The 13,310-nt window shown below is 26.2% G+C and overlaps 1 protein-coding gene across 3 annotated transcripts in view; it reads right to left on the bottom strand.

Moving 5' to 3' along the window:
- The window catches only part of LOC112685494 (glutamate receptor ionotropic, NMDA 1-like), a 208,795-nt gene extending 198,747 nt beyond the window's left edge, over positions 1–10,048 (bottom strand). For all 3 annotated transcript variants that reach the window (XM_025557424.1, XM_025557419.1, XM_025557414.1), the window contains exon 1: positions 9,904–10,048. The gene's annotated coding sequence lies outside the window, so the exon portion shown is untranslated. The remainder of the gene's footprint in view (positions 1–9,903) is intronic.
- Between the last annotated feature and the right edge of the window lie 3,262 nt (positions 10,049–13,310).

Raw genomic sequence — 13,310 nt, forward strand, 5'->3', positions numbered from 1 at the left:
TAACTTTCGACCGACCCATCGGGAAATTTTCATTCGCCCGATCTGCCATTCCCCTCTCTGGTATTAAAACGTAAAAATGATTTATGTAAACTATAATAAATTACCAATTATTTGATAGTTTACATCAACAACTTCCACAAAACTTAATCAAACTGAATTCCAGTAATAGATTACTAAATGAGTACTGTAATAAATAGTTATTAAATAAACTATAAATATTATTTTTTGCACAAGCCTGTAGCATTTAGAAACAAGCTTTTATATTTTAATATATGCTTGGAGATAATAATTGGAAGGTTATCTATTAAATATACAATAATTTCAAAGATCAATATTGTTTTGTTTTCAATTTGAACTGTAAAAATTTGTAACAATTTACATACCATATTATTTACCTTTTTTAAACATTTTTAAGTATAAAATTAATAGATCCAGTGACGTTAAGTAAATTACTTATAGTTCTAATAATAATTAAAATATCATGATTTCATTTCATATTAATTACGAATTCATAAAATTATTTTCTAGACAATCACTTAATAATGAAATGAAATAAAAGTATAAATTATTTGTATATTTATATTATATATTATGGATATAATATAAATTAATTAAGTCGAAGATTTTAGTTAATTTATGAAACTTTCATTTATTATCAACCTACAAAAATGGCCTGAACTTTAATGAGATTCAATTTTCACAATTTAACATGCTAAATCTCGATTAATAGACCATACCCCATTAATAACTTATATCCCTTTAACCACCTAGAAGTTGAGCGAAGGCCTAACAATTCACTTTAATAAAAATGTAATTAAGAACTAACTAATTTATAGTTTAATTAGATAAATGGTTAACAATATAACACTTAGGATTTTACTAAGAATAATGTTGAACTAAATAAAATAAATCAAAAATGTGGTTTTTTTTTGTAATGAAAAACAATATTTTTTATTTTAAAATTATTTTATTTGAATTAATACTAAATTATTTCTATAAGTACATACTCCAAAGATAACTATTAATAACCACATTATATTTAATAAAATAATTAGAATAAAATAAAATTTAAAATTATTAAATGGTTATTACTTGTAAATTAATATATAAATAAATAAACAAATAGCTTATATAAATAAATAAATAAATGTTTAACATGAAGTTAAATTGTAAATGTATTATATTTTTAAGTACATCCAATTTCGAATTAAAATTGCATTGTCAAGTATATACAGTCAATCTTGACTGAATATGAAAAAATAAAAGAAGGAATCATTGAGAAAAATTGAACGTTTTATATAGAGTTAATTTATATTAATAGAAGAAATTATTTAAAATGAATTTTTATTAGACACAGAATTATAAATACTTAAGTTATTATTATTTATTATTATCTTAAATGTATTGGTATAAGATATTATTTTTAAAAACAGTTAGTATATTTAAAATATTATTAATTTTTTTTTTCGTTTAGTACTATGTATAGTAGTATATAAATATATATAACTCTTTTAAAACTGAATGAATGTAAATTTTATTTTTGGTATTTAATATTACTAAATTTGTATTGATATCAAAATGTATATTATGCTTATTTCTAAAACATATTAAGCGAAAAAATAAATTATAGTATATATTTTTTCATTATATTTTGTAACTTTACAACTTTACTACTATATAACTTAAGAATAGTTTACCATTTTCTCATTTTAATATTTAATAAAAATATTGTATGAAATAATAGGTAAAATTTTATTTTTAAATACAATTTAATATATATACATAAACACGAAAACTATATGTATTAAAAATTGTTTATATAATTGTATTCAACTCTAGTAAATAAATAATTGCTTCAGAACACCTTTTGGAACAACCACATATCAATATCAACATTATCGATATTACATCACTTAGTGTCATCATAAATCTAAGATTTTAACTAATTGCAACATCAAATTAATTCTAAGTACAAGTTTTTCAATTAATTAATGTTTTTAAGTATTAGACATTGAAAATCCATTTAACACGTGTTCAATATTTCTTTTTCAACGAACATAACAACCAAATTGTGTTTGTTTAATGATCCTAAGGTGGTCAGAAAACTTCAGTTGAGATTAATTTTGTGGCAGATAAAATACAAGGGAGCTTTTGCCAAATGTAATAATTAATTTGGAGCTGATTAAAGTTTTAAGTTTGACTGATTTTAATTCTTAAACGTACCTTTACTAATTAATGTTCATTAATTAATTCATGTTAGGAATGAATTTTAATGGTATTATAATTAAAATTGAATATATAATTGCAAATTATTATAACACGATATTTTATATTATAATTTCAGTAAAACTACTGAAATACCTAATTTAAAAAGTATTAAAATGTTAACATGCGTTTCTTGAACTACTGAGAAATCGATTAGTTCAAATAAATTTCTAAATTTATATAACATACATTTTTATACATGTGAAAAAATATTATGAAGAATAAAAAGGTTAATATTTTTCAATGTTGTCTTGACATCCAACAATTGCATTAAATACAATTGTTATATGTTTTCCCATTGGAAATCATACGCCATACACAACAATAAGTATATTCGCTATTTCATCTCCAATGAATATTTCTCGTTTCTGATAAAAATAAAATAATGGAAAATACGAATTTTATTTTATAACACACATTCAATACACATACTATATCATATAACTATGGGAAAAAAATCAACGTGTTTAATTTTTATTCATATAAAGAATTAATTTAAACACTATTCTTTAATATGAACAAATATGGTGACAAATATTAATACTAAACAAAAACTAGTTATAAATTCATTAGTTTATGCATAATTATTAATAATTAATAAATTTATAATATCAACATGTAGCAAATATTCCATAAACTTTGTACAAACATTACAATTATATACACATCTGTTGGTATCTATTAAACATTGAATCACTTCCAGGAAACAAGAAACAGTTAATTAAGCAATAGTAGCTATTAAGAATGTATTAGATAAGCCCAAGTTTATACAAATACATAGATTTTAAGCGAAGAAAGTGTAAATAAACTATTGATTTAATATATATATATAACATTTTAATAGTTTTCTAGAAAATCATAAAAGTTACGAATATGGTGAAAAAATATAAGCAAATAGAATTTTCTAAAACATTTGATCACTTATTAGGTTATAATATCACAATATCACAGTATCTCTTTTAATGCAGAATTTATCATGAGTCTTTAAATAATAAAATGCACCTATGAGACTGGTTGCTGTTTGATTGTGCAAAGAGATTTAAAATGTGTAAACCTAACACATTCATTAAAATAACTTGAGTATTAATTTTTTATGTTTAAGTCTTAATAAATTGTAATTTTATTAATAACATATTAAAAATCAAAATCATTCATCCAAAAATATTGCTCCACCCAAAAATTATGTCTTTATTAAACTAAAAAGAAACAGAAAAAAAAGAGTCACTAATTTACTAATGCATTAAAAAAATCTTAAAATAAAGCAAAATAAAATGCATTTTAAAATCTTGTTTTCAATATTAATATTTCCTTAGTTTAAAAATAAAAATACGAAAATAATTAACGCTTTTGTTTTATAATAAAATACATAGATAATGAATTATAATAAATTGCTAAAACAGTTATAAGATAAACCAATATGATTGTACTTACTTAAAAATGAACAATAACAAAAAATATTTTGAACTTACACCACTGTATTTTTGGGACAAGTTATTAAAATTAGCTGAATTATAATATTAAATTGTAACTTAAGGAGTTTTATGAAGTTTATACTGAATATAAAACCTCATTTTAAAACTAATAAATACCTCATTTAATCAGTCTTAATAAATTGCATTTTTCATAAAAATCCAACCTAATTATAATTACCTTAAGTTATTTTAATAATTTATCAATTTATTTAATATTTCGATGCTTTTACAGTCTAAGTTATAATATTAACTGTATGTTAATAAATTTAGTTGTATAATTTTGAAAATAGTGTATTATATAATATATTTATTATCCAAATGGTAATACAATCAAATAAAAATTAATAAAGGCAGTGTATATAAATGTATTCCTTTGGTGTATAGTAGTGCTCTGCACGGTCCGTTATTTTAAGGACCAGACCGGACTACAAATTTTACCAGGGGACCGAACTACACTTAAACGTTAATAAAAGACTAAAATTGGACCAAACCAACGGCTTCATATTATTTTTAGACCGGACCGGACCAGTAATTAAATAACATTTAATAAAGTAGATCGTAGACCGAACTGTCGGTCCAATCTTAAATCATTTTGGACCACCTATGGACCTTTACGTAAGGTTCTGTCTGTATTAACCCAGACCGTACCATACTATGCGTTTAGTATTACACTGGACTGGAATACCCGATTTGATAAATAAATATATACCTAAAGTTATAAGTTTTTACGTTTTATTTGTTTAAATAACAATACCTGTACACAATATCTGTATTTAGATTTTAAGTACCATGATTGGGACCGGCTGGACTAATTTTCATTTCTTTTTTTTGAAACTGGACCGGACTGAAAATAATACATTTGATCTGAGAACTGAACCAAACTACTCCTAAAAATTATTGAACCGGATCAAACCGATGATTCAATAATTTTTATATATTAGGACCGTTCTAGACCGGACCATGCGAAGCACTAGTGTATAGTCATTTTATTTCATTCATTTTGTTGCAAGATAGCCAATGGATTATTTTTAATTCGAACACGATGATTTGACAAGCAGCTAATAACGTTACAAAAAAAATTACAAAATATTTATTTTTTCCTTGATTTTGTATTATAACCACATTTTGTTTAACAATTATTTAAGATTAAATAATATCTAAACTTTAAAGTGTAATATGGATTAAATGTACATTTTCTAAAATAAATACCTGTATGAAACGTTTAGAACATACTATTATTTATTATTTATTATTTATTTATTTATTTATTTTTTTTTATCCTACTATTTTCTCGAATAATGAAATATGATTAATACCATGCATTAAATTTCTTACTAAATCATAAAGAAAGTATTGTTTTTAATATACAAATATTTTCAATCGATAATTATTCTATAGATATTAAAATTAACTTGGTATAAAAAATTGGATATTATATTTTTTCTATTATGTTCATGATATATCTCCAACATTCATTATTTTTATAGTTGTTTTTTTATTTTAAATATTTTTTGTAATGTACTTAACATTATCATCAAATAATAATAAATATTGTCATAAATTGTATATTTTTAAATTATGCATACCGGGCATGATAATAATAAAAATAAAAAAAATAACGGAAAATTATAAAATATATCTAACGATGGTATTTTTATAAATTGAATTTACCCCAAAACATTATAATTTTGTGAAAAACTATGAATTTATTTTACCGGGCTGTTATTGATAATATTATGTTTATATTTTTATAATTAATACAAATTAAATATCTAAATTGTGATTACACAAGTGCAACATGCTATTTTTCTCTATCTAGTAAATTTTGTTTTAAATTTAGATTTGTATGTTTAAAATGCATTTATAATTTCTATAAAACGTATGAAATCTGAATAATAAAGCAATCCTCATTTTTCCGATTTTTAAAATTAGCATTTTTTAATTTTGTCAATTATAAAATTTTAAATAATGGAATGTATATGACATTAAAATTCATTATATAAAACAAGATTCTATAATTTCTAATTTTTTTTCCTATATTTTTATATTTTTTGTAAAAAGTCAATAACTGTTTCATTATATTTATTTCTAGTAATAAGTCACATTCCATAACATTAACGTTTATTACAAAAACATGAAACTTTAAATTAGTTATTTAAATTTATTTATCAATTATTTATTTTTTAATTTATTTATTTTAAATTAGGTATTTATTTTGGGTGTCAGGAAAAAACCTCTACGCGGTACACCTAGGCAACGATTTAGTGATTCTTTCTCTAATCTTTTCACCGCGGGGCTCGAGTCTTATAGACCAAACATGATAAATACCAAACAAAGTCAATTACAAAAAGGCCTTTCTTAGAGCCAGCCCTGACGATAACCTTGATAAATATTGAGGGTTTGACTAGTAACAAAGAAATACTCCTTGCAAATATATGTATGGAAACACTATATGATATTATATGTATCCAGGAAAGGATACATAACGGCGGAAAAGGGGGTATAACCCAAATTTGATCATGGTCAATAAAAACATACAACAGCAGTGTATCAAGACAGTAGCAAGACCAATCCCACGCCTCCCAACATCGTCCAATTGTATGTTCAATAAATGACACCATTAAACCCACTATAGTGTCAATGAAAATAATATTTAATTTCAGAAAGGTTTATTGGAATAATTTTAAAATATAACTGGATTCAGAGTTCACAAACCTTGCACCAACCACGAAAAATTACGAGACTATTATTAGTTAAAGGAGTATCGAGAAATCATATCCCAATGGACTGGAGAACAGAATATATAACGGGCCTCCCCTCAGAGCTAACAAAACGCATACATTATACACCGAAATGTATGAGAAAGACCCTTTTGGATATGAAACCATAAATAAAGGTGAATATTTACAAGAAGCAATAGGTACAGAAAGGAGAGCAAATTAGATAAATTTAGTAGAAAGCATAGATATGAAACACAGTCGCTAAAAGACATGGGGCTAAATGAAGAAACTAAATAACAATCCAAAACAAAAGAATTCACAAAACATAAGTACACTAGATCAAATTGCGCACCAACTTCTCTTAATCGGAAAAGGTCAGAGAGAAACAAATCACAAAAGAGCCAAGTAAAACACACGACTGAAAATGAAGAAGATGGGCACGTCAAAGAACAATTCAACACGAAAGAATTAAATGAAGCCATAAATATTCTTAAAAATAGGAAAGCCGCTGAACTGCACGATATATATATATGTAGAGCAAATAAAAGAATTTGGTCTTAAGACCAAATAATGAATTCTAAAGGTATTTTATTAAATCAGATATACTTACAAATTGCCCAAAATATGGAGAAAAGCTCATATAATAACTCTTTTAAAACCCGGTAAAGAACCAACATATCCCAAAAACTTCCAGCCGGTATTGCTTCTGTGTCACTTATACATAGCTTTTGTAAAAATGTTTCACAATCGCATAATAGGATATATTGACGAAAAATTGATACAAGAACAAGCAAGCTTCAGGAAAATTAAATCATGCACAGGGCAGATACTAAATATGACCCAGTTTATTGAAAACGGTTTCGAAAAGAGAAATATCACTGGAGTAGCCCTTATAGATCTGACAGCAGCCTATAATATGATCAGCCATAGGATTTTATTAGGTAAAATCTACAACCTAACTAATGACAAAGGTTTTGTGCAAATTATAAAGGCACTATTCCAACATAGATGATTTTACGTGAAACCAGGAAGCAAAAAAAATGGTCTTCCACAAGGCAGTGTACTGACCCCAACCATTTTTAATAAATATATACGAACGATCAACCGGTCACTTCAGGTGCTAAACATTTAATCTATATCGATGATACAGCCATAGCAGTTAAAGATAACGATTTTAAAGGAGTATAAACTAAACTATAGGCCTTAATTAAAACCATGTTAACCTACTATAAAGCATGAAGCTGAAACCTAACCCAATGAAGACTCAAATATGTGTATTCCATTTGAAGAACAGACTAGCATCTAGAAATCTGAAATGAAAGGCACTCAATATATAATACAAAGGTTGAAGGTTTTTGACTAAAATCAAGAAAGAGCTTCCAAAAATTCACGAATAAATTAGATGATAACCCACAGACAGCAAGATTAAAGTTATGAAAGGAAGAGGGTTAGCAGAAAGTCGAAGAAAAGTTACCCCTAGGACATAATAACAAATTGATGGTCTGGAAGACACTATATCGCTTACGTACAGAAGTTGGACTTTCGAGGGAGAACCTAAAAAAATGGTAAATAAGATATGCTTAGGTTGGATTAGTCGTCTTCCTTCCACAAGCTGTGTATGCGGAGAAATCCAGACAATGTCACACCTACTAAATTACAACGGATATCCAATCAAATGTGACGTATTAGACTTACAAGCCACAAATAACAAGACTATAAAGATTGCAGAATTTTGGAACGACAAAATTTAAACACACTTTATATATCACCCATTGTTACCATTAATATTATTACCATTATCTATTTAGTACATTATTTCATATTTTATTTTATTTTACTTTATACCAGTTATGTTATATAGTTATATTAGATAACAGTTGACTTTTTGATTAATTTATATACAGGTATTGTTGTGTTATCTATAGTTTATATGCAATGTTTAAATGCCTTTTTTATATATAAATTACCTGTTAAATGACCTGTCACCCCAACTTGAAAATAAAAATAAAAATAAAGTTATTTATTTTAATTAATAAGCGTAATATACTCGTATTTAACTAAACGCTTAACTTTTGGTAATTTTCATTAAATTTCAAAGCTAAAAATAATATAATATTCATATATCATGAACAGATTAATCAGTTAATTGAGATTATTCCAAATGCAGTATGACAAACTCTATACAATTTCTCTAACATATTTGAATATTATAAATGGACTGAAAATTATTAATAATAAAAAATGCTATACTTTTATCGGTATGATCGATAATCATGTTACTTAAAAATTAGTAAGTTATCATATGTTACACTTTTTTTTGGATAGTTACATTTAAGACTTCATACTACACAACATGAATATTAACTTAAATAAAAACAGGGATTGAATCATTAGTAATGTTGGCACCTACGTGATAGTTCCTCAAAATATATATTTTCGTTGGGCGTAAAAGACATAATACTTTGGATTCAAAACAAAAACTCTACTTTAAACATCAATATCCGATTAAAGATTTATAGACTTTTATCAATTCTAAAGCAGTTTCCAATGACTTGATCAAAAAGTTTTCAAACAATCTTCCATAATGTAGGTACTCGTATATCACACAACTGAAGACGATAATTTGTTTAAGTTTTAATCTCCTATAACAACAATTTCCAAATAAATTTTTATAGAATAACTCATAATAAGATAATAAATAGAAGATAGTGAATTTTCTATTTCAAACTAATCAAACTAAATTACAATTATTTATTAACCTAATTTATATATATATATATATAGTTATGTGTTAATAATTTTATGTTACGGCATTGACAGGTGCTATTAAAAACACCTTACTATTCAATTACTATGGTGTAATTCTAATCTGTGATAAAATTAACTTATGCTAAACGCTATGCACTTTTGTATTCACGAGTTAATATGTCATGTTTTAATACATTATTTAAATATAAATGTATTTAAATAGAAACTAGTTATAAAATACACCTATAATCGTTAAATTTTACGTAAAAATAGATGTATGTTTTTTAGTTATAAATCGAAGTGATGATTACAATAAAAACTTAATTTATCAGAGCAACTTGAATGATGGGTGATGATTATTTTCAAAGATTCCAAACAAATAGTCTAATATACTTAGATCGCTTTATTAAATTATAAAAACTTGACGCAAAATCAAATTTAATACTACAAATAATTTCAACCTCATTCGATAGTTTTGATCGGAAAATAAAGTATTACAATTATATTACTGCTACGTGGTGGGTTACGATTAATGAGCACGTGTTCTAAGCGTTAAAAATCACAATGCACGCGCGACCAACTAGGTGTTTTTTTTTCCCCTTCAACTTTGTACACTTGTTAAAGTTACAGTAAACATAATAACGTAGTGCCGTGCAATAATGCAATACGCGTTCAGTAATAAAAATAATCATACGTACTTGTTGTGTGTACGGTAAAAGATAGAAACGGGAAACAACTCGCGTCCAAATTGAAGACGGTCGTAACTTGACCGGCAGCATCAACGGCGAATGAACACGCGGCCAGATCGCACGGTAGCCAGACGGCACATGAATCGGCCGAAAAAATAGGAGGCAGTGGTGACGTATGAATGCATCCCCCGACGGCGGCGGCGGTGGTTACTTTAGGTCATGACGACCAGAGGGCGTCCAAGGTGGGGAGGAGGATCGATCCTGAATCTGACAAGAAGTTTTGCCAGGAGTAAACCGTTTGCCGCCCCATCGTCGCCCGTCGTCAATTCTCTCTCTCTCTGCACTCTGCTTCTCCAATGCATATCGTATGAATGTGTACGCATTTGTATGTGTGTGTGTGTGTGTGTGTGTGTGTGTGTGTGTATGCGTGTTTACATACTAGGTTACGGTATATTTGAAGTCAAGACAATGGTATCGGATCATCAAGATCCATCCCTATCGAACATATCACGTGGAAATATAAAAATATTTCAAATCAATATCACTCCATCATATATAGGTCCGATCTAAAAGGACGTTTGAAATATAATAATAACAATAATAAATAAATGTAAAGTAATATAAATAATAATAATAAATAAATATAATATAAATAATATACAGTGGCACCGAACACGTACTATAAGTAGTTCAATTTAAATTAGAAATTAGAAAATTGAAATGTTAAAAAAATTAAAAATCATCAATAAAAATTTTAATTAATATAAATATTACTAGTAGACAAGTATTAACTATTTAAAATAGCATGTTTAATAATTAAATATTACATAATATCTTTAATTATTAAAGATGTTTTAAATAATATTTTGGTATTTGAAAGAGTCGGAAATTGGAAGGGGTGAGTGGGTAAAACTAATTATTTGAACTAGCAGTTTCAATTTCTTTAGGTACTACTGTTAATATAAATATAATTATTATTATTATTATTATTATAATTAGAGCTCCTTATTTCACGTGCATACGTTTTCACATGAAATAAAGGTTCAATTTTTATAACCCGTTGCTTAAAATTTCACGTGTATTTATAATTTTATTCACGTGAATTCGTGAATTATTTTATTCACGTGAATTTGTGAATTATTATATTTACGTGAATCCGTGAATTGGATAATTATGTGAATACATGATTTTATATAATCACGTTCGTCGCCATCGGTCCTTGTATGTAGTGACTAATGACCATGTGTAAACTAGGTCTAACATTAAGTACCTATAACTGTTTAGGTACGCTCTGTAAATAACATTAACAATTATTGTTTTATTTATTGACGTTAATAATTTTGGTTTATTAATATATATAGAACTACATGAAACAAATTTAAGCAAATAGATAATGTAATAATAAAAAAATGTATATATAAATAATAATCTAAGAAATATAATAAATAAATAAACAAAATAATTAACAAAAAAGACATCTTATTTATAATTTAATAATGAGCTTGCATCCATGTGATGCCCATCTAAACTCAAAAATATATTTAGAGCAACAATTCTCGATTTTGATACAAAAATATCAGCATGTTTACATTTTTAGTCAGTAAACATGTCCTTTTCGAAGTAACTATTTCCAGCAGTAGAAAAACATCTCTCGGAGCAGATAATTTGATTATTTTATATTTGTATACATCGAGATTAATATTTAGGACATCGAGTATTTAAGAAAATTAACAATTACCTATTTTATTTGAATAACTAATTAAAAATATAATTTATTAATTACCTCTTTCGTATAGATTCTTCTGGTGCTAATCCTGGTGGTAATACCACGACAATTTTGTAAATGTCTTATTAAAGAACCTGTCGTGCCGCCTACACATGAATATTCATTATTATTTTCACTGTCACAAAAATCACAAAAGGCGCGATCACCTTCACGTTTGGCATAATCCCATACCCAACTTTTTCTTTTCACCATTTTGCGAGAAAACTTAAATTTTTTAATGAATACGATCACTTAATGATTGCACACAAAATAAAAGCGTCGTACACTTAAGTGTTTAATATCATATTATCATCAAGATATCGATATAGTCACTACCTATCCAACTACCAGATAAGACACACGCAACGGGCACTACGAGTTCAATAAGTTCAATAAAGATAAATAAGCGCGAAGTTAATCAGTAAAATTATAAATACATTTTCAAATAAAATACAACTAAATAAACAGTACCTAAAATCAGTTTTTGTAATGCAATATATGACCACCATGTAAGCATTATTAACAAAGTTAACAAAATCTTTTTGTTTTATAAATGACTATTTTCTTTTACAATCAAGTTTTCGATAAATGCCTGTTCACGTGAATATACTAATTCACGTTTTCTCGTGAATATGATTCCTATACGTGTTCACGTGATTAAGCTTTGGTTAATTCACGTGTATTAACCAAACGTGATTTTTTTTGTTTCATTCACGTGATCACGGTATACGTGGACACGTACATTCATATTCACGTACAAAAACAAGACCCCTAATTATAATTCATATAATTCGTATATATATAGTACAGGTAGACGATTGCTATTGAGAACTGAATACATACTCAACGTACGTATATAATGTTCGAAATTGTATTATTATACAGCCTACTACCCAGAGCATATAGTGTAGGCAAATGAAAAATGGAGCAACAACAAAAAGTCTGGATTTATAGTGTATTTTTATACAAAACACTATACCATCGGGTTTTTACGTTTATTAATACTGCATAAATATGAACCAATTGTGGAAGTATCCTATAAAATAAGCATATCAATGAAGAATACGAGACGAACTTGACAAAGAAAATATATGAATAATGGTATTCGGTTAACATTAAAGTCAATGCTCTCCGTTTAAAATAACAAAAAATCTCGTAGAATTTATTGGTTTTCACCTCACATTTTTCACCACAGAGATGAGAATTAACTACTCGTATATGATCCAGAAAAAAACCGTATAACTGAATCGATAAACCTAATTTTCATTAGTCCATCGTACGGTTATTTTTTAACACCATTATACGAAAAGGTATAGGACGCATATTTATATAATTCTCTTGTACTACAATGATCACACACTTTAAACTTCAAGTCTTGGATTAATAAATTTCCTCTATTTTAATATAAACTATTAGTAGATATAAAACAGAACTAATGTATTCATTTTTAACGTAGACATAATGCTATTATTGTTTTGCAATAATTCGAGAATAAGGTACAAAGACAATTGATGAAATAATTTTCTTGCTCATCATATTCATTCTAGTTTATAATTCCTATATAATATATACATATATATATATAGGTATATATACTCACTCATGTAGGTGAGTTCTTCCAAACATAATAAAATCAACAATTTACTTTAAC

Source organism: Sipha flava, unplaced genomic scaffold (assembly GCF_003268045.1).
Source record: "Sipha flava isolate LNK unplaced genomic scaffold, YSA_version1 107_pilon_pilon, whole genome shotgun sequence".
NCBI lineage: Eukaryota > Metazoa > Arthropoda > Insecta > Hemiptera > Aphididae > Sipha > Sipha flava.